Consider the following 23811-nt stretch of genomic DNA (forward strand, 5'->3'; position numbering starts at 1 on the left):
CTCAGATCCTACAAACAAGTAGAAGTACAGTAATACAGAAGGTCTCCTCTATAAGGCATTTGGGATGTTGTAGCAACCATACTCAATACTTTGTTTTGTAGAAAATATTTTATGCCTACTGATATATCTACTAATCAAATCCTTACTGAATCAGCATTTTATTTAAAGGGCTCATCCGTTCCCAGTAAAATAAAATGCAGTTAACACATCCTACATTTTTTTTTATTTATTCACAAAGGCAGAAAATACATTGGTTACATCTCCACTAGAGTGTCGCCTATGCTTCTGAAACGCCTGCAGCGCTGGTGCTGATATAGCGAAATAGCTTCGGATAGCTGTGCTATTGCATGGCTATGGGGATGCGATGTCCAAACAAATGCAGCAGGCTGCCCGTGAAGAAAAAGCCATCGCACTCGATTCTCTGCATCGATTGCGCTTCAAATCAATAGAATCTGGATTGATTGTGTAGGAGCATCTGTCTTTTTTCAGCAGAGAGAAGACATCAGCTTAACTGCAGGATGGCTCTTTTGATATGCTAATGAGCAGGAACAAACCCTTGAGTTCAGGAAGCTAATCTCCACAGGGGGGCCATAGAAAGCCAGCCGAAGCGGCTCCGACCAGGCCAAATATGAATGAATGTGGGGTATGGTTTCTTGACGATTATATGGCAACCATACCTCGCACAGCTATAAAATTCATATCGTCTTGTTCGGTAAAATCTGGCCATCATGCTGATATGAAACTCATTGTGATAGTCCGTCCGGTTATTGAGGTATGACCCTTCTCAAGAACTGGACCCGCTGCCCTAGCCATGTCTGATGTCATATTAATCTGTATTTTCCGACAAGTATGAATCTGTTATCCCCCTAAATATAACGTGTACCGTTCATGAGTTACGGCATTTTATAAGTTTAGCCCTAAAATCTCTCAGAGGGAATGAACTGTCATTGGTGGGTGACTCAGAGGAGGCCGGCATTGCCACACTCCCAAACCAGCTTCATCAAAAGCACATGGCTGGCAGTCCTCCAAATTCCACCTTCACGAAAGCACTCTGCCAGCCAGGGGACCATGTGGTTGGTGGCCATCTTGTCTGAGCTGAAACAAAGGACACATGGCTAGCGGCCATCTTGATCGGCCATCTTTGCTGAAACTGAACAAAGGACATTTTCCAGTTTGCTTGGATTTTAAACTTTGCTGAAACTGAACGAAAGGAACTCTACAAGTTTTCCCAGAACGGACATATTTCCACAAACCCTAAGTATTTTCTCCTTTTTTATTTCATACTGGCTATTAATGTTTCCATAATTGTTGATTTTAATAATTGTCTGTATATATTAACTATTTATATTGCTCTCAATAAACCGACGCTATCGTCAGTTGTTGTTCTAGCTACCCTATTATTCAGCATACACAGAAACTGATCCCAGGTCTCTGAAGAGACGCTACTATTGTTTGTTGTTGGCTAGACAGAATACAGCGTGTTTTAACTGTTTTTATTTGTAGATCTAGGCTCAGACAGTCAGCGGGCTCCTCTGTCCCATGGTAACAGAGGTGGTGGCAGTTATACCCTGAACTAGTGTGTAAGTTGTAATTACCGTACCTCACAGGTTCCCTTCCGGTTTGTCTGCGGCCAATTCCCAATGGTTCCTGCGCATTGACTGCGACCAGAGTTCGCACGATCCGTGCGCTGGCCCCGTTTGGAAGGCCATTTGCGGTCTGACTACTAGGGCTCCTGTGACAGTGTTTGGCAGCGGTTTGGACCTGTGTTGTGCTGAAAGTATCCAAGATAGCGCTAGCGCTATCAAGAAACGAACTAATTCGTTGGTGTAGCTGAAAGGCAATATATTTTTTATATATACAGAGAGACTGTGTAGCCAGTACCCCTCCCCAAAAGTTTTTTTTTATTTGGCATGGAAATGTCCGGGAACTACCAGAACATGTGCCTAGCAGACCTGGAAAATCTTTGCAAAGCGAGGGGCATGGACATCCTCCGCAAGAAAAAATGGGACCTGATAGCAGACTTGTCCAGATGGGATACCCAGCAACTGCGGGAGCCGGGAGTGTCCGCTGAAGTGGATACTAGCCCATCTGACTCACGTCGAGGGGAACCAGAGACTGAAGATCCTGAGCGTACAGAGGTTGAGCAACCTGCGGGCAATGCGGCAACAGTTACACAGGAGGCTGTCAGTATGGTCCCCAATCCCAGAGTTTCTGAAAGTACTCGTCCGGAACTGGCAAGTACTGGACTGTCCATGGGTGCTGACCCGATAATGCAGCAGGCATTACGAAAGCTGATGGAGACTGACCTGGACAAGTACCTGCAGTACATGCAAGCGCAGTTGGAGCGCCAATCTGCAGAGGCACGAGAGGAGCGGGAACGCCAATCTGCAGAACGCAAGGCTGCTGCTGCTGCTACTGAAGAACGCAGATGGATGCTGCTGAGCGAGAACGGGAGCGCCAACGACAGCATGAGCTAAACATGGCAAAAGTGCAACAGGCCAGCCGGAGTTCTTCGCCCAGCCTCCCTGCTGAAGGAGCTGCGCCACCCGTAAGTGCAAAATTTAAATTTGCTAATATTGAAAAAGACACTGACATTGACTTGTTTCTGCGGTCTTTTGAAAAAGCGTGCCATCAGTATCGTCTGTCCCAAGTCCAGTGGGCCAGATATCTGACACCTTTGCTGCGCTACAAAGCGCTTGATGCTTTCGCAGAGTTGCCTGCGGAGAAAGATAATGATTATGCCGCTATAAAAGACGATATCATTACCAAATACCAGCTGACGCCAGAAGCCTATCGCAAAAGGTTCAGGGCCTGGCAGAAAAAGTCTTCTGATTCGTACCGAGATGTGGTCAGCAGCTTGCTCACCACACTCCGCCAGTGGACTCTAGGCCTCACCAAAGGGTCTTATGGTGTCCTGGAGGACTTGATAGTCCTAGAACAATTTCTGAACATTTGCCCTGCTGATGTACGACAGTTTGTGCTGGAGCGCAAGCCTGCATGCAACTGTCGCTGCAGACCTCGCTGAGACCTTTGCAACTACCCGGGTGCCTGATACACGCAGAACTGTCCCATCCAGCTAGAGAGGAGGTCAGCCCAATACCCCGGCAGACTCTCCTGCCCCTGTGAGCCGTCAGCCACCGAGGCCACTGAGTGCAGCTGCTGCACCCAGGCCTGCAGCCCCTAGAGAGGTCACCTGTCACTACTGCCGCCAGCCCGGACACATGAAATTCGACTGTCCGGAGCGGAGACAGACACCACCAGCACCTGTATCACCTGTACCTCACCCACAGCAGAGGCAACCCGCCAGCGAACCACAGCCTGGATCATCAGATTTTGTTCTGTTTGCCTGCGGAAAGCAAATCCGCGACCGAACCGACCAGCAGCAGCCTGTCAGAGTGAACGACAAAGTTGTCACCGGATTTCGAGACACGAGACATCACGTTAGTTCACTCACACCTTGTGCCAAAGGAGAGCATCAGCTCCAGCCGATCCCTTGCCCCTACTGGAGTAGAGGGCACCCTTTTACACATAGCCCACGCGAGAGTGAAGCTCGACTGGGGAGTAGGGGTCCAAGAAAGGGTTGTTGGGGTTATGAACGATCTCCCAGTCCCTGTGTTGCTGGGGACTGATTTGGGCAAGCTTGTGTCCTACTACGAACCTGCCACGACCGCCTTGTCGCTCACGGAAGGAGATGGACTCTCCACCCACCACCAGGTACTTTATACACTTGGGGGAGCACCAGGGGGAGGTGGGTTGAATGTGCCTAGTTCAAGGGTACCAGGTTCAATAGTGCCTACTTCAAAGGCACCTGAGTTTGATGTACAAACTGCCTGTTGTGATGAAGATGTAACTGTACCTGTGTTTAATGTACAAACGGTCTGTAATGAAAATGTGTCTATGCCTGTCACTGTCATTAATGCATGCAACGATGATGTGAGTAATGCCAGTCTGTGCCATTCTGAAGGTATACCTGTGCTAGCAGTACCGCGCCACTGTACTGCTCAGAACCTGAGCTCAGAACAGGTGGAGGGGGTTCTGGCCTCCTCCCCCTCCTCTGACCATAGGGATGAGACCTTTCAGCCGCTGGCCTCGTGTGACATGAGCCAGTTGGCTGAAACTGACAGCGTATTCACAGCAGCACTACAAAGGGACCCAAGCCTGGAGGTGCTCAGGCAACAAGACTCTGAGCCCCTCGCAGACGGGGCCGCTTTCAAGGTGTACTGGGAAGGTGGGAGACTGTACAGCGAGTCTGTGCAGCCCCCTACAGGTAAGCCGCAGGCGAATACCAAATGGCTTGTGGTCCCGAGTGCATTCAGGGGACATGTGCTGAAATCCGCACATGATAATTCCCTGACAGGTCACTCTGGTGTCCGCAAGACACTTGCCTGTATTCGGAACCAGTTTTATTGGCCCAGGATGAACAGGGATGTAGCAAACTACTGCAAAGCATGTGCCGTCTGTCAGGAGCTGGGAAGGTCAAGGGATTCCTGCGGGGTTCCCTTAGGTCCACAGCCACTTAGCAGGGAAACCATGCGTGGGCTGGCTGTTGACTTACAACCTACTGCCCGTTGACAGCAGTCCTGGCAGACACCCCATCCGAACGCAGTGGCGCAAACGCCCTGTCCGGAATGGTCCATGTCGGGTCAAGCCTGAGGGTAGCGGACCGCGACCTGTCCAGGGGAACCGAGCCGCAGGCTCCAATGGGTTTTCCCGCCGTACCGGCAACCCGAGACTCGTCAGACAGGTTAGCGGCGCCGCCACACATCTTGCGGGTGTGTGACTAAGCCGCAGACAAGAGGGGGGGCTGTCACAGATGGTTGCGGGGCCGCAGACGCATCCTGGAACCGCTCGTGAAGAAAAAGATTCTCTGCATCGATTGTGCTTCAGATCAATTGATCTGGATTGATTGTGTAGGAGCATCTGTCTTTTCTCAGCAGAGAGAAGACATCAGCTTAACTGCAGGATGGCTCTTTTGATATGCTAATGAGCAGGAACAAACCCTTGAGTTCAGGAAGCTAATCTCCACAGGGGGGCCATAGAAAGCCAGCCGAAGCGGCTCCGACCAGGCCAAATATGAATGCATGTGGGGTATGGTTTCTTGACGATTATATGGCAACCATACCTCGCACAGCTATAAAATTCATATCGTCTTGTTCGGTAAAATCTGGTCATCGTGCTGATATGAAACTCATTGTGATAGTCCGTCCGGTTATTGAGGTATGACCCTTCTCAAGAACTGGACCCGCTGCCCTAGCCATGTCTGATGTCATATTAATCTGTATTTTCCGACAAGTATGAATCTATTATCCCCCTAAATATATTATGTATCGTTCATGAGTTACGGCATTTTATAAGTTTAGCCCTAAAATCTCTCAGAAGGAATGAACTGTCATTGGTGGGTGACTCAGAGGGGGCCGGCATTGCCACACCCCCAAACCAGCTTCATCAATAGCACATGGCTGGCAGTCGGGCCCTCAGTCCTCCAAATTCCACCTTCACGAAAGCACTCTGCCAGCCAGGGGACCATGTGGTTGGTGGCCATCTTGTCTGAGCTGAAACAAAGGACACATGGCTAGCGGCCATCTTGATCGGCCATCTTTGCTGAAACTGAACAAAGGACATTTTCCAGTTTGCTTGGATTTTAACCTTTGCTGAAACTGAACGAAAGGAACTCTACAAGTTTTCCCAGAACGGACATATTTCCACAAACCCTAAGTATTTTCTCCTTTTTTATTTCATACTGGCTATTAATGTTTCCATAATTGTTGATTTTAATAATTGTCTGTATATATTAATTATTTATATTGCTCTCAATAAACCGACGCTATCGTCAGTTGTTGTTCTAGCTACTCTATTATTCAGCATACACAGAAACTGATCCCAGGTCTCTGAAGAGACGCTACTATTGTTTGTTGTTGGCTAGACAGAATACAGCGCGTTTTAACTGTTTTTATTTGTAGATCTAGGCTCAGACAGTCAGCGGGCTCCTCTGTCCCATGGTAACAGAGGTGGTGGCAGTTATACCCTAAACTAGTGTGTAAGTTGTAATTACCGTACCTCACAGGTTCCCTTCTGGTTTGTCTGCGGCCAATTCCCAACGGTTCCTGGTTTGACTGCGACCAGAGTTCGCACGATCTGTGCGCTGGCCCCGTTTGGAAGGCCATTTGCGGTCTGACCACTAGGGCTCCTGTGACACTATGTGTATTTTCTGGTGAAACGCTGCTCGCATTGTGTATTTTCTGGTGAAACGCTGTCACAATAAGTTTAATTTTTGGTGAAACACTGCAGCATTATGATTATTTTCTGGTGGAACATTGCCGCATTATGATTATTTTCTGGGGAAACGTTGCTGCATTACGATTATTTTCTGGTGAAACGCTTCCGCAATACCTGTATTTTCTGGTGAAATGCTGTGACATTACGATTATTTTCTGGTAAAATGCCGCTGCATTACGATTATTTTCTGGTAAAATGCTGTTGCTTTACTATTATTTTTTGGTAAAACGCTGCCACATAACGATTATTTTCGTGGGGGGGGGCGCCACAGATTTTCTCGCCAGGAGTGACAAAATAGCTAGAGGCACCCCTGCAGCCATGGGGTCCTCTATTTTGTTGAGAATGTTGTAGAGCCTAGATTGAGCTTCCCCTGGATCCCTAACATAACCCTCCAAATGCTGACTACCCCTAAACTCACTGCATGAATTACAGGTATACCTAATTTTAAAGGACAACTGAAGTGATAGGGCCAGGAAGGCTGCCATATGTATTTCCTTTTAAGCAATACCAGTTGCCTGGCTGTCCTGTTGATCCTCTGCCTCGAATACCTTTAGCCATAGACCATGAACAAGCATGCAGCAGATCAGGTGTTTCTGACATTATTGCCAGATCTAACAAGATTAGCTGTATGCTTGTTTATGGTGTTATTCTGATACTACTGCAGCCAAATAAATCAGCAGGGCTGCCAGGAAACTGGTATTGGTTAAAAATAAATAAATATGGCAGCCTCCATATTCTTCTCACTTCAGTTGTCCTTTAAGCTATCCCCTCTCCTATGCCTAACACTAAACCTAACCCCTTAGTAGTAACCACTACCTTCACCCACCACCAACATCTGTTTCTGGAAACGTATTCCTCACCATAAACCAATCCATTACTTATCACTAAACAATGGGCTTGATTCACAAAGCGGTGATAACTCAGTTATCACGCCTAAAAGACTTTAGGCGTGATAAGCGGTGCAAAGCTGAGTTATCACCGATTTGTGCTGCTCTTCGCGCGAAGCTCCCGCGCGCAAAGTTTTGCGCGCGTAGCGCACCGCGCTGCGCGCGCAAAGTCCCATAGGGCTCAATGGACGCTGCGCGCGAAGCACGGCACACTGCGCGCGCAGCGCGGTGCGCTATGCGCGCAAAACTTTGCGCGCGGGAGATCGCGCGAGTTTCTTCTTATCACTCCTAAACTGAGCTTAGGCGTGATAAAGGGCTTTTCACAGGCGTGCAAACACTTTGCACCGCTTTGTGAATCAAGCCCAATGTGTTTCTAGTGAACTTAAACCTAACTATAACTTTTTAAACTTTCCTGACCTTGTAATTTTCTGACAATATCGAACAAAACGAACCTATCAAGACAGAAAGCCCTAACCTTTCATCCCAATTCCATTGCCAGTATTTGTACCTAAATACCCTGGCAGCCGAGAAAACTGAAGATATTGTGCTGCCACCTGTATTACTTTGAAGTGGGATAGAGATGTGTCAATTACAAGACTGGCAGAGGATAGCTACAAGTCCTCTGGCTGATAACTTAGCTCATATAATATAGTTGTTTGCCTGGGGTTCCACAGGCAGTGTTTATCTACATTTTTACAGTTCTGGAACACCGTTTGTGGAATATCCTGAACTATTATCAGATGATAAAAAATGATTCCTATAAACACGATTGACTGTAACTGAATATCTAGATTTACTAAATGTTTCCATTCCAACTTCTGTCTTAGCTCAGCTGAAATTCAGCTGAAAGATCAGCATGAGCTCTCATCCTCCGGGCTTCAGCAGTCTGTGATCTCCAAGAGACTGACCTGCCTCTCGTGTCTTTTGGCATAGAAATGCTCTAATACAGAAGGCTGAAGTAAAAGAGTACATGAGATCACACAAGCAGCCGGACAAGGAGAATAAATCTATTCAAGTTCATACTTAGAAAACTGGACAGCTGGACTTTTGTTTAGAAGAACATATATTAATGAAAAGGTTACTGCATAGTTGCATAATCAGCTTCTTATAGATACCAATGAGCAGAGCTATTACACACAAATACATGATGCACACATGCTAAAAAGGCATAAACATAATCCATAAGCTAACATGAACCGCTCGCTACACTTAGACATTAAGGCTGGTGCTTACAGTAAGCTTGACACTAAAGTTGAGTACTTACCACCAGACAGGTCCAACAAAGTCCCCTTGACGACGAGCATTCAGCGACGCCTCTTTCTGCTCGCAATGTCATGCAGCATTACACCACAGGCGTGAATGGGAAATCTATCGATTGTGGTACTTTGCATGGAGTCATTGGGGATCTTAAAGATCCGATCCGCCGTGACAGTCTATATCGACGTGCACTGCTAAACATCATTCATGTTATCGCGTGTCTGTACCCATGTGGTGAGATTGCAGATACGACCACTCATCGCTCAAAAATTTGGCGGTCATCAGAAAAATCTTTGGGAAAATTGCATGGTGGGTACGGGTTTTAATCTCAACACCAACAACAACTCTTCTTCCCCTGTCAAATTTTTCTGTCTGCTCATCTTAAGCTTGTAATCTACCCCATAATAACAGAAAAAAATGTTGGTTCATTCAATTAAGTTAGCAACCTTTATATGAGAAGCTCACAGCCAGGGCAAGGCGATTACTCCCACAAAGCAAAAAAATATAAAAATAACTTGCATAAAGCCACCAGATACACATAAGGGCCCCTATGTAATTCAACTTTTATGTTGAGTTTTCTCACAGGAGATCTATTCAGACCTTATGAATAAAATACCTTTCAAGCCCCTAGCAAGCAAGAAAAAAATTAGAATACGTTTAACATTATTTTTTTCACTAATTTTTAGTATTTTTTTTTGGTTAGGCGCTGAAAAGTTATTTTCTAAGTAAGAAGAACAATTATCTCCTATGTGAAAACTCAGGAGAAAAGTTAAGTGTAGAAGGGACAACAGAGTATATATTCACTAAACTGCGGTTATCAGAATAGTATGCGTAAAGTCTTGCAATAAGCTCTACTTATTATGCATAAGACTTTAGGCTTGGTATTGGGTGCTAAAAATGGTGCTCAGTTCTCTTTAATGGGCTTAAATCCCCCTAAAGACCAGGCCATCTTTCACAAAATGGGCCACTGCAGCTTTAAGGCCTTGCTGCAGGGCCGCACAACTCAGCACACAAGTGATTACCACCAGGGGTCTAGTCCTGGGAAAAGAAGTGAGTGGACTCACTCGGAGAATGGGCGCCAAAAATGGGCGTGGTCAAGCACACAGTGGGCGTGGCCATGGGTGGGGCCAAATATACATGACCTTAGCAGTGATGTAAAAGGTCTGCCGAGGAAGTTTGAGCTCTGCTGTAGTGTATCCCCCAAAAATAGATGTAATCTGACAGCATTTCACCAAAAAGACACATAATCTGGTAGAAGTTCCTCCAAAATACAGATAATATGGAAGTGGTTCCCCCAAAATAGACAATGTGGCAGCAGCAGTTCCACCAACATACACATAATTTGGAAGCAGTTCCCCAAAATACGCGAAACCTGGCAGCGGATCACCCAAAATACACGTAACACCCAAAGGACATATAATCTGGCAGTAGTGGTCCCCCAAACATACACAATCTGGCAGCAGTTCCCCAAAATACACGTAATCTGGCAGCAGCTGTTCCCCTAACATACACATAATTTGGCAGCTGTTCCCCAAAATACATAACAGCGGTTCCACAAAAATGCAGATAATCTGACAGCAGTTCCCCCAAAATAGGTACCCCCAGGTAGCCAGGTCTATAGGTGTCCCCAGTATAAGTAGCCATGAGTATAGTAGTCCCCAGTATATGTAGCCAGAGGTATAGTTGCCTAGTATATGTAGCCAGGGGTATATGTGCCCAGTATATGTAGCCAGTGGGATATGTCCCCAGTATATGTAGTCAGGGGTATATGTGCCCAGTATATATAGCCAGGGGTATATGTGCCCAGTATATGTAGCCAGGGGTATATATGCCCAGTATATGTCGCCAGGGGTATATATGCCCAGTATATGTAGCCAGTGGTATATATGCCCAGTATATATAGCCAGGGGTATATGTGCCCAGTATATGTAGCCAGGGGTATATATGCCCAGTATATGTAGGCAGGGGTATATGTGCCCAGTATATGTAGCCAGGGGTATATATGCCCAGTATATGTAGGCAGGGGTATATGTGCCCAGTATATGTAGGCAGGTGTATGTGTCCCCAGTATATGTAGGCAGGGGTATATGTGCCCATGTAGCCAGGGGTATATGTCCCCAGTATATGTAGGCAGGGGTATATGTCCCCAGTATATGTAGGCAGGGGTATATGTGCCCAGGTAGCCAGGTGTGCCCCCACCCGGAGGGAGCAGAGCAGAGAAGGCGATCTATGGGGACAGTGGGGATGGGCGGACATCTCCCCCCCCCCCATCCCTCACCTTTGCGCTCCCCTTCCTGCCTCTCCTCTCCAGCGTTGTTAAGTGTCGGGCCCGGCGGCGAAAGTGGGCGGAAACTTACCTCGTTCCAGCCGCAAGGGACGCCCCGCTCTATGTGCGGCTAGTCTGGTCTTCTAGCCGCACACAGAGCGGAGCGTCCCTTGCGGCTGGAAGAAGGCGGAAAGTCTCCGCCCACTTTCGCCGTCGGGCCCGACACTTAACAACGCTGGAGGGGAGAGGCAGGAAGGGGAGCGCAAAGGTGAGGGATGGGGGGGGAGATGTCCGCCCATTCCCACTGTCCCCATAGCTCGCCTTCTCTGCGCTGCTCCCCTCTACACAAGCCAGGGTGAACGGCGTTCACTCTGAAGAAAAAGTGGGTGAACGCCGTTCACCCGCGTCCACGCAGGACTCGACCCCTGATTACCAACCCCCCCGCCCTTTTCTCCCCATCAACAGAGCTTTCTGTTGGTGGGGTCTGATTGCCCCTCCAGATGACTTCAGCCTATGACAGCAGATCGCTTCCCAGTCATCCAGGCAGACAGCCGTGTGACACGGCTGTCCCCAGTACAGTGCTGCCGTAGATCGCTGTGCTGTACAGTGATAAGAGTGATAAAAGACATCTAACCTTTCACAACCAAGAAAGGTTGAACAAACTGAGCTTTTTGTCACTAGACTATGGAGGACAAGGGGACATGATCTGCATATGGAGGAAAAAAGTTTGTGCCACTGTTTAGAAAATTCTTTACAGTAAGGCTCACTGCACACTGCAAATCCGTTTTCCGATTCGATTTTCAATTCTAATTTGCCCTGAATACATTCAACAGAAAAACGGATCAAAAAACACAGCATGCAGTAAAGATTAAAAATCCGAATCGGATGTAAAAATCGTCTAAAAAGCGGAATCGGAATCGCATGCAGTGTGCAGGGAGTGTAAGAGAGGTTAAAATGTGAAATATCTTTTTTTTAAAGAAAATGTAAAAGAAAATGTGGAAAAATCTTACCACGGGAAGTAGTTATGGCAAATTCTATACCTGAATTTGAAGAGGACTTTCCTTGCATTGAAGGACATCCACTACTATTACTAGATAATTCTCGGTGTTGATGATCCAGGGAATATTTCTTACTTCCATCTTTTTCCCTTTTTAAAGCGGTATAAAACCCTGACATAATATTCAATAAAAACATGTTTTCCTACTTTTTCTATGCCATACGGTTATGCACTGAGAGCTGACTTTGCATTTATAACTGCTTTATTCATCTTCTAACTTAAGATGAAATGCTTTCCGATTGTCTGACTTTGTTCATCAGAGCCTGCAGTGTCAGAGAAGTGTTTATTTACATTCCTCACTTGATACAATTAAATACAAGATAACATTATCTAAGTGTCCCGCTTTGCTGGCAGGGAACGTCCAAGTCCTGTGTGTAACCCTTTGCATGCTGTTCTAGTAAAAAGAAAATGCTGGATGCATATAGTATGCTTTAAGACTTATTGGCCCAAGCCTTGTAAGGGTGTTTTGCCTTCCTCTGGATCAACTGGGATATGTGCCCATGTAGGATAGGCACTATTGAACAGTGTATGGCAAGAATTACTGTGCGATCCAACAGCCCATCAGCTGGAAATCAGCTCCCTTTGGATTGCTGTATAATACAAATAAATGTGTGTTCATAGAAGTAATTGTTGCTGGCATTTTGCAGGCAAAGAACATCCTGGTAAATGAAAGCCATTGCATGTAACCTCTGGTAGGTGGTTGTTGCCTGAGCTGAAACTGCTTTACTGGGTTCAAGTCCACTAACACCACCAACCCCATCTGCCTGCAAATGTCTGCTCACAGCCCATCAGATGTTTTTCTGTATGTCACCTTATCTTCAAGTCCCTGTATTTATAGAACAGCTGAGCGCTGTGACAACAGCAACAGTTAAGCCTATGTTTTTAAAGGGACCCTGACCTCTGAAAATAATCGAAATTGGTATTACCTAGGGCTTTCTGCAGCCCACCATAGGTCAGGAGATCCCACGGCGGCGTCCTGGCTCCTCTCCCAGTCTCTCCGCACAAATGGCTCCCGGCGACACCTGGCTTGAGTGTTCGGCCCTCTCTTCCTGGAAGATGACGTTAGTCCTCATCACGCCGGCCGCCTCGCGTCATCACGACGGCCGACGTGACTGTACTGTGCATGCGCGATTTTTAGAGCTCGGAGTCCCTTTAAGCAGAAAAAAGTAAAACAGTCACTTTAAAAATATTATTATTACCACCATAATTCACATTCACTGATTACAAGTGGCTGCTTCTTCAAGTTCTTCATAGTTTTTTGATAACAGTACAGTGTAATGGTTGCAAACCAAAAAAAGTATTTTCTGAAGAGAGTGAAATAATATGAAGAGTAACAGGGAAGCTGTATGAATTAGATCACTATAAAAATACACAGAGTAACTGTCTAATGTCACTGTTAGTATAAAGAGGTTAGATCAACATATAGAAGGCCAGAGGCATGGAAAGAAAAGGTTAGGCAGAGAAATAACTAGAGAGATAGAGCAATGAAGTGGGGAGGGGGCTGTCTCATATTTCTCCTGTGATGCTGCTCCTAGAATAGCAGATGATGTGTGTGGTCAGTAAGCAGGATGCATGCAGCTCATGTCTGGAACAGAGACTACCTCTTAACTAACTGGCCTCTCTACTCTACAGGGTTCTCTCAGAATACCCACCCACCCCCTCCCGTCCAGAGCTGCAGAGTCACTGTCACACTATGAACTGCTCATTGACGTTGTCACCATCACATTTGTAATTATAGCACACCGTTCCTTCTAAAGTTTCATCTTGCCCGTTTAACTCTTGCTTTCACTTTAGAGATTTGGGCCCTTATTCAATTAAGTTTTTTCTCCTAAGTTATCTCCTAGGACATCTTCTGTTTAAAATACAGTTTCAGCTCTCTGCAATTGAAAAAGTACCAAAAAGTAGGTGAAAAAGTACTGTCCAAATTATTCTGAGTATTTTTTTTAGTTTGTTTGCCGATGGCTTAAAAGGCATTTTATTGATAAGGCGCGAAAATATCAACTAGGTGAAAACTTAGGAGAAAAAGTAAATTAAATAAGGGACACATGGTTGCTACACAGCCTACCGTAATATGTCTTGATTTGTATTTTGTGCTGATATATGTACTGGGAAAGTGGGACCTAATAATGTAGTGGCTCACACCTCATGGTGCACATAACGGAACATTAGACTATTTATAACAAGCAAATGTTTTTTTTGCACTGGAGAAAACGAATGTGATTTGTCAAGAACCGGCCCGCGGCACGCCTGCGTATACGGTTCCCGACTGCGGGTTTGACCAGATTAAGCGGGGAACAGCCTTATTTAAGCTACAAACAAGGCTGGAACCCCTCAAAACACCTCTCACTGCCACCACTAGCGTTGCTAGACACTTCCACTCTGCTGTCGAGTCCTCAGCGCGCACTCCGCGTTTTTCGTATTTGGGTCAGCTTTGCGCTTAGGCCAAATACGGGAACGCCACGCACCCACACACACACACAGTTGCAATCTTACACTGTCGTGAAGCAAAGACCCACTAACAGTCGTTCCGAACGATACTGTTAGCTACTCGCACTGGCGTTGTTCGTACGTTGGGTCAGCTGCGCGCTTAGGCCAACGTATGACAAACGCCCCCACACACAATGCAATTACAATTTCCTACGGTAGTGTTGCTCAAGCGTACAATTAGGCATGAACTTATACACGGTTACACTTCAGTCTCTTCTAGGCTATGAGGGTTAGTTTAGTACGGCAGAAGTCAAACTTATTAAATAATAATTTAATATTCTAGAAAAACATAGAACAGTGCAAAACTGAAGATATACAAAGAGATTACAAAAAAAACAAGTAAAAATAGTTACAAGATAAAATGTACAAAGATAACACACAAAGCGATTTTGCTTACCAAAATAAAGGGATCCCGATAGAAGAATCGTGGACTTTGGTGTGGACGGACACAGTCTGGCTAGACCAGGAGTTCACTAGCTTGGGCCAGGAGACCGGCTGCCACTACCGTCAGAAGAGAACTGCTTTGAGGTAGCTGTCCCCTGGTTTTTATAATGAAATATTCGCCTCGAGGCTGTAAGCCTGTGTGGACGGGGGGGGAAGCTGGATTTAATTACATCCTCAGTCATAATTGGATTTCCAGAGATCCAACATCCACTATAGTCCACACACCCAACAAAAGACTTCCTTAGCCCAATTTCCCCAGGTTACAATGTCTTTACATCAAGAGATTGTTAAATGAGGCTTTTCAACTCCACCAATAATTCAATTTCCACAGGTAGAAAATGGTATCAAAAGGACTTCACCTCTTCAATAATTTCCAGTAGGCTGTCAAATACATTTCAAACATTCAGGTGTCAGCTTCCCCCTGCCCCCAAGACTCTAGCAGGCTTGCCTTGTCCCAATGGCTGACACCAGACTCAAAAGCCATGCCGACCAGCCTATTCTTCCTCAATTGGCAGGTAATTAGCAGTAGACACAGTTTCCCCTGCTGGACAATGGGGCAGAGGTAATGGACATCTACATACAGAATTACATTAGACAGACTTCAGTTTACTCTGGCCAGGTGACCAATTACTCCCAAGCCCAATACACATCTGAGGCATTATTCAGACAACATGGTCTGACCACCTGTATAGGCTTCACAGCAACTGTCTAATTAAGGGTTTCCTCATTAGAAGCAGACAATGATAGGTAATTTACACTTTATACGGAATTCCAGGAAGACTGGCTAACAGACAATCCCATATGTTACAGTCAAAAAATGAAGGAAATATGTTCCTGTTATCCTTAATATCATCAGCACCTCAATATATCTCCACACCTCCGCCGTTAACTTGGTGCAAGGCAGATGATCTTCCCAGATCATCCTGCCTGCACCTACACTGTTGGTTCTGCTTGACGGGACAGCCCATCAGCATTCCCATGATTGCTCCCCTTCCTATGTTGAATGGTGAAGCTATATTGTTGGAGAACTAAGCTCCATCTCAGCAGTTTTCCATTGTCCCCAGAAACCCGATGTAACCAACTAAGAGGGTTGTGGTCGGTTACGACGGTGAATACACGACCGTAGAGATAGTGCTGCAGCTTTTGTAGGGCCCATACAATTGCCAAGCACTCCTTCTCTATGGTGGCGTAAGCTACCTCCCGGGGTAGCAGCTTCCGACTTAAGTACAGAATCGGATGTTCTTCCCCAGTTTGGTTTACCTGGCTTAATACAGCACCTAGGCCAAAGGCTGAGGCGTCCGTCTGGACTACAAACCGTCGGCTGAAGTCTGGCGCTTGCAACACGGGAGGGCTGGCTAGGGCCCTCTTCAGAGCTGTGAATGACTGTTCACATTCTGGTGTCCAGAGAATCTGCTTGGGCAGCTTCTTTTTTGTGAGGTCTGTCAAGGGCTTGGCGAGGGCACTGTAGCTGGGGACAAACTTTCTATAGTACCCCGCAGTCCCTAAGAAGGACTGAATCTGCTTCTTCGTGTGGGGGGTGGGCCAGGACACAATGGCATCTACCTTCCCAGTATCTGGACGAAGCTCTCCCCCCCCCACCACATGTCCCAGGTACTGTACCTGTTTCATGCCTATCTGACACTTGCTAGGCTTGACTGTTAGTCCTGCTGCAGTGATGCGCCCCAAAACCTGTGACAGCTGCGCTAAGTGGTCGTTCCAGTTGGCGCTAAACACGGCGATGTCATCTAGGTAGGCGACAGCGCAGTGTTCCAAACCCTCCAGGAGACCATTTACAACCCTTTGGAAGGTGGCTGGGGCGTTTTTCATCCCAAAAGGCATCACATTAAACTCAAACAGACCTGAGGGGGTGATAAAGGCAGACCTCTCCCGTGCCTCAGCTGTTAGAGGGACCTGCCAGTATCCCCGACTCAAATCCACGATTGTTAGATATTGCGCACCAGCTAGCTTATCTAACAATTCGTCGACCCTCGGCATTGGGTAAGCATCTGATGCAGTTATCAAATTTAGTTTTCGATAATCTACACAGAACCGAGTGGTCTGGTCCCGTTTGGGTACTAGCACTACAGGTGATGCCCATGCGCTGTGCGACCGTTGGATCACCCCTAGTGACAGCATTTCCTCAATCTCCTTGCTGATGTGGGCCTGAACCTCAGGGGAGACTCTATAGGCTGACTGTCTAACCGGCTTGTTATTTCCGGTGTCAACATGGTGTACAGCCAGGCTGGTCAGACCAGGGCGGGCTGTAAAGGTACCACGGTAAAGGATCAGCACATCAGATAGCCCAGCCTGCTGCTCTGCTGTCAACTCCGGATTGATCTGCACCTCGGTAACAGAGTCGGTTTCCTGGGTGGATGCCAGGATGTCAACCAGGGCCTCTGCTTCACCGTCCGGTAGCAAACTGCAGACAGGGAGAGCGCAAGCGGTTCTAGCATGATGTTCCTTTAACATATTTACATGGTATGTTTTCAGCTGCTTACCTCGGTCATCCAGCGCGACCACATAGGTCACATCACTAATCTTCCTATGTATGGTATAGGGCCCATCCCAAGCGGCCTGCAGCTTATTCTGTCGCATCGGGTTTAGGACCCATACCTTGCGACCTACCTCATAAACTCTCTCCCTAGCCCCGTGGTCATACCACTGCTTCTGGGTGGCCTGGGCTTGAGTCAGATTCTCTCGCACTAACCCCACCAGGGTGTCCATCTTTTCCCGGAACTTCAGAACGTATTCCACTATGGAGACCCCGTGGCCCATATCCTGCCCCTCCCAGACCTCTCGAATGAGATCGAGGGGTCCGCGTACCCTCCTCCCATATAATAACTCAAAGGGCGAGAACCCGGTGGATGCCTGGGGCACCCCACGATAAGCAAACAGTAAGTGGGGCAGGTATCGCTCCCAGTCTCTCCCTTGCGATTCAACAAACACCCTTAGCATCTGTTTCAGAGTACCATTGAACCGCTCACATAACCCATTTGTCTGGGGGTGGTAAGGGCTGGCCATGATGTGTTCTACCTGCATTTGTTTACAGAGGCATTCCATTAGGCGCGACATGAATTGCGGGCCGTGATCGGTGAGCATTTCACGGGGAAAACCGACCCGTGAGAAAATGCGCACCAATGCGTCCGCAACCTTGTCTGCCCGTATGGAGCTCAGGGCTACAGCTTCAGGGTAGCGAGTGGCATAATCTACCACCGTAAGAATGAAACGTTTCCCTGTGCTGCTGGGTATCGCTAGAGGCCCAATTATGTCAACAGCAACCCTTTGGAAGGGCTCCTCTATGATGGGTAAGGGCCTTAGTGGGGCTTTGTCGGTGTCACCTGCTTTCCCGACCCGCTGACAGGCGACACAAGACCGGCAAAAATCAGCAATATCTGTCCCCATGTGGGGCCAATAAAAATTGTGGGCAAGCCGGGATTTGGTCTTGCGGATCCCCAAGTGACCAGCCAGGGGCACCTCATGTGCTATTCTCAATAGCTGCTCCCTGTACCTGTGGGGAACAATCAACTGCCGGTCGGCCTCCTCCACCTCAGACGGCTCAGAGGGAATAACCTCTCTGTACAGTCTGCCGTGTTCCCAGTACACCCTCACTTTGTCGCCCTCCACCGGTGCCCTGTCCGCCAGACCCCTGAGCTCTTCCAGGCTTCTATCAAGTCGTACAGCCTCGGAGAACTCAGCGCTGTCGGCCACAGGCACCAGGGAGGTGTCAAACTGGGAGGCCTCTGGGTCCTCAGAGCCAGGCTCTGAAGTGGAAGAGCCCGACCCAGTGACATCAGCCCCTTCAGTGGACAATTCGTCTGCTGCAGCCCGGTGAGCACTGCGGGTCACCACTGCAGCTGACGGAGCGTTCACTGTACACATGTCATCATGCAACACATCACATATTACATCAACATTATCTGCATTCATGGTAACAACATGTCCTCCTCCAGGCCTGGGTACTGGAGACTCACTAGGGCTGGCTCCTAGTACACAGTCCGTAGCCCCTGGGGCCTCACCAGCACTCCCCGCTTGCACAGCATTATCACACAGTACCTGGCAAGAGTCCTGAACTTCTGCGGGGGATGCAGGCTCCATGGGGTGTGGAGTAGGCTCATACCGGGCCACTAACCGTCCCAGGTCAGTACCCAACAAAACGTTCGTGGGGATGGCATCCGTTACCCCCACTTCTTTCATTCCGCTGCCGGCCCCCCAATCCAGGTGGACCAAGGCGGTGGGTATGGCGGGGGTGACGCCCCCAACTCCTTTGACAGCCATAGTCTTGCCAGGTATGTACTGCTCCGGGTTCACAAGCTGGGGATGTATGAGAGTCACTTCTGCTCCAGTGTCTCTCAGCCCAGTGGCAACTGTACCCCCAACCGTGACAAGCTGCAGATTCTCTGCATAGCCAGTGGCATTCCTGGTAGCACACAAAGCCGTTGGGACTTCACTGGCGTTTGAGGCCTCACTGGATTTTGGGGCCTCCCTCTTCCTCTCTGGGCAAGTCGTGCTGATATGACCCACCCTGTCACATACAAAGCATTTCCGAGTGTCAGGTTGCTTGAATCCAGGAGACAGCGGTGCTTGCCTCCTCTGGGTGCTGGGTGAAACAGGTTTAGCAATCTGTTCTCCTCTCCAGCTGGGCGTAGTAGTCCTCCGGGACTCAGGTGCTCTATGGGCGGTGTAGGCATCGGCCATTTCCGCAGCCTCATCCACTGTCTTTGGTTCTCGATCCAGCACAAACAGCCGGACCTCAACAGGACAGGTGTGTAGGAACTGGTCTTTTATCATCAGCTCCTGCAGGGCATCCAAGGTTTTAACTGACAGTCCTTTTAGCCACTGCTGGAAGGCAGTGCGCAGGTTGCAAGCATGATCCAGGTAGCTGTCATTAGGACCTCGCTGCACTGTCCTGAAACGTTTGCGATACACCTCTGGCGTGAGGTGGTATCGCGCAATGATGGCTTTCTTAATTGCCTCAAAGTCTGTTTCTTCCTCCTGGGGGAGACTCACAAACGCCTCCAGGGCCTTGCCTCTCAGCCCTGGTGTGAGGTATCTTGCCCACTGCTCACGGGGCACCCCATACTGCCGACAAGTCCTTTCAAACCCCTGTAGGAAAGTGTCTATGTCAGAGTCCTTGTCCATAGCGGGGAACTTATCCAGGGGGATTCTGTGGACTCGCTCACCTTCGCGTTCTGCGGGTCCAGCAGACCGGTTCTGCTGCTGAAGTTTAGCCAGCTCCAGCTGGTGTTGCCGTTCAGCTCTTCCCTCCTCCGCCCGGCGTCTTTCACTCTCGGCCTGGCGTCGCCGTTCAGCTCTCCCCTCCTCTGCCTGTCGGTGCAGTAGGATTAGCTTTAGGCGCAGTTCAGGATCAGCCGAGTTCAGTAGCTGTAGATCAGCTTCCAGAGATGGCATCTCCGTGTTCGGTGGATCATCCAGGACATCGTCTCCACTCGCATTCTGTGGCGGGAGCGATTCCTCCTCTGGCGTGTCGTGAGCTGCATCCGCTGACGTTGAAGCACGGGCTCGCTCTGCCTCATCATACTCCTCGAGCGCACGAACTAACTGCTCCTTAGTCTGGCCGCTCACCGTCTCGATGCCTTTGTGCTCACACAGGTTGAGTAGTATCTCTTTGTTTTGCCTTGCATAGCTGGATGCTTTCTGAGCCATCGTGTTGCAAAAAATAAAAAGAAAAAAGGGGGGAAGGGAAAGCAAAACACCAAGTGTGTATCTTTGAACAAAAAAAAAAACGTATATAGTTTCTGCACTGAGTAGACTTCTGTAGGCTAGTTGCTTCTAGCAAGCTTCCAGCCTTTAGTACTCAGAATAGCGAGCTAAACTGCGTACTAATGTACTAAACGATGCCACCACTGCCAGCCAATTATGTCAAGAACCGGCCCGCGGCACGCCTGCGTATACGGTTCCCGACTGCGGGTTTGACCAGATTAAGCGGGGAACAGCCTTATTTAAGCTACAAACAAGGCTGGAACCCCTCAAAACACCTCTCACTGCCACCACTAGCGTTGCTAGACACTTCCACTCTGCTGTCGAGTCCTCAGCGCGCACTCCGCGTTTTTCGTATTTGGGTCAGCTTTGCGCTTAGGCCAAATACGGGAACGCCACGCACCCACACACACACACAGTTGCAATCTTACACTGTCGTGAAGCAAAGACCCACTAACAGTCGTTCCGAACGATACTGTTAGCTACTCGCACTGGCGTTGTTCGTACGTTGGGTCAGCTGCGCGCTTAGGCCAACGTATGACAAACGCCCCCACACACAATGCAATTACAATTTCCTACGGTAGTGTTGCTCAAGCGTACAATTAGGCATGAACTTATACACGGTTACACTTCAGTCTCTTCTAGGCTATGAGGGTTAGTTTAGTACGGCAGAAGTCAAACTTATTAAATAATAATTTAATATTCTAGAAAAACATAGAACAGTGCAAAACTGAAGATATACAAAGAGATTACAAAAAAAACAAGTAAAAATAGTTACAAGATAAAATGTACAAAGATAACACACAAAGCGATTTTGCTTACCAAAATAAAGGGATCCCGATAGAAGAATCGTGGACTTTGGTGTGGACGGACACAGTCTGGCTAGACCAGGAGTTCACTAGCTTGGGCCAGGAGACCGGCTGCCACTACCGTCAGAAGAGAACTGCTTTGAGGTAGCTGTCCCCTGGTTTTTATAATGAAATATTCGCCTCGAGGCTGTAAGCCTGTGTGGACGGGGGGGGAAGCTGGATTTAATTACATCCTCAGTCATAATTGGATTTCCAGAGATCCAACATCCACTATAGTCCACACACCCAACAAAAGACTTCCTTAGCCCAATTTCCCCAGGTTACAATGTCTTTACATCAAGAGATTGTTAAATGAGGCTTTTCAACTCCACCAATAATTCAATTTCCACAGGTAGAAAATGGTATCAAAAGGACTTCACCTCTTCAATAATTTCCAGTAGGCTGTCAAATACATTTCAAACATTCAGGTGTCAGCTTCCCCCTGCCCCCAAGACTCTAGCAGGCTTGCCTTGTCCCAATGGCTGACACCAGACTCAAAAGCCATGCCGACCAGCCTATTCTTCCTCAATTGGCAGGTAATTAGCAGTAGACACAGTTTCCCCTGCTGGACAATGGGGCAGAGGTAATGGACATCTACATACAGAATTACATTAGACAGACTTCAGTTTACTCTGGCCAGGTGACCAATTACTCCCAAGCCCAATACACATCTGAGGCATTATTCAGACAACATGGTCTGACCACCTGTATAGGCTTCACAGCAACTGTCTAATTAAGGGTTTCCTCATTAGAAGCAGACAATGATAGGTAATTTACACTTTATACGGAATTCCAGGAAGACTGGCTAACAGACAATCCCATATGTTACAGTCAAAAAATGAAGGAAATATGTTCCTGTTATCCTTAATATCATCAGCACCTCAATATATCTCCACATAATTTACTAGTGATGTCCTAAGAGGTGTTGCTAGGATCCTAAAATATCCAGGATAACCTGGGCACAACGAAGTCGACAGTGTGTGGTGCGCTAGGCAAACGTGGCTATAATTACCATATAAACAGCCTAATGAGATGTAACAAAATAAACATTTTTCACAGCATCCACTTCTTATTATAATTAAAGCGGACCCAAACCAAACACTTTTTTAATTAAAAATATTTAGTTGCACCACTCTGACACATACAAAGATAAATAAACACTCCTTCAAACCTATGAGCATTTCAGTGCATGCTTTTAACCTTCTCTTTTCATAGCTAGAGTTATACAGGGGGCAGCCATTAGCAATTCCTCCATTGCCGGACACCATCTACTCCACCAGTTTGCTGGAAAAATCCCGGCAATTTGAAAGGAAGGGAGGGGTTCCTCCAATAAATGTAAAATATTTTATATTTGTCATCATGCAGCTGAAAAAAGGCTGCTATTTATTATTATAATTTAGAAAATAGATTTTATTTCTGAAATCTTGTATTTTTAATTTGGGTCCACTTTAAGCAGGTAGATTACCACATATAAAATAAAGGGAGAATGTTTCCTAAGACAAAGAATTCAGAAGTCTGTTTAGGTGGAGGACCCCTTAAATACCCAAGCATAATAAGTCAGATTCCACTCTTTAAATATGCAAACATAATTAGGCATAGCTCCCCCCAAAATACTTAATCAGCATCCCCCACATCCCCAAACTTTATTAGAGTCCCCCTCCCTCAGAAAAAAAAATAGACAGAGGCCCCCCTCTTTATAAACAAGGTGCTCCAAAAGACCCTGGTGTCAATGTTGAGCACCTGTAAAATGGACAGGATACTCACCTGCAACCTGGGTCTAGAGATGAGCGTAATGACGTAATTACGATTTCGCGAAATTTCGCGTAATTAGTGTAATTACGATTATGGCCGTAAGTACATAATCGTAATGAAGAAGGATTTCGCGAAATTTCGCGTAAGCGTAATTTTCGTGTAATTTTCGCATTACAATGGGTATTTGTTCATGCCGTAATTTCGCATTAAACGCTACCGTAATTTTGCGTTAAACCGTAACGCTCCGTATAATATAAAAAAGCCGCCGACTTTAAGGGTTAATAGCAAAGCCCCCTTAAATGCTAAGAGCCTCAAATTTGGAGAATATATTAAGAAGATCAGAAGGAATAAGAGGAAAACATTTTTTTTCAAAAAGACCTTATAGTTTTTGAGAAAATCGATGTTAAAGTTTCAAAGTAAAAATGTATACATTTAAAAACCCGCCGACTTTAACGGTTAATAGCAAAGCCTGCTTAAAGTTTAGGAACACCAAATTCCTAGGGTATATTAAGGGGATCAGTGGGAATAAGAGGAAACTTTTTTTTTTCAAAAAGACCTTATAGTTTTTGAGAAAATCGATTTTTAATTTTCAAGGGCAAAAATGTCTTTTAAATGCGGAAAATGTCAGTTTTTTTTTGCACAGATAACAATAGTGTATTATTTTCATAGATTCCCCCAAGTGGGAAGAGTTTTACTTACCTCATTCTGAGTGTGGGAAATATATAAAAAAAAACAACGTGGGGTCCCCCCTTCCAGACCACTTTAACCCCTTGTCCCCCATGCAGGCTGGGATAGCCAGAATGCGGAGCACCGGCCGCG

At 47.0% G+C, this 23811-nt stretch overlaps 1 protein-coding gene across 1 annotated transcript in view; it reads right to left on the reverse strand.

Annotated features, from left to right (window-relative positions):
* Nucleotides 1-14716, reverse strand: part of FLNC (filamin C) — a 107641-nt gene extending 92925 nt beyond the window's left edge. The window contains exon 1 of the mRNA XM_068275937.1: nt 14628-14716. The gene's annotated coding sequence lies outside the window, so the exon portion shown is untranslated. The remainder of the gene's footprint in view (nt 1-14627) is intronic.
* Between the last annotated feature and the right edge of the window lie 9095 nt (nt 14717-23811).

This window comes from Hyperolius riggenbachi, chromosome 3 (assembly GCF_040937935.1).
Source record: "Hyperolius riggenbachi isolate aHypRig1 chromosome 3, aHypRig1.pri, whole genome shotgun sequence".
Classification (NCBI taxonomy): domain Eukaryota; kingdom Metazoa; phylum Chordata; class Amphibia; order Anura; family Hyperoliidae; genus Hyperolius; species Hyperolius riggenbachi.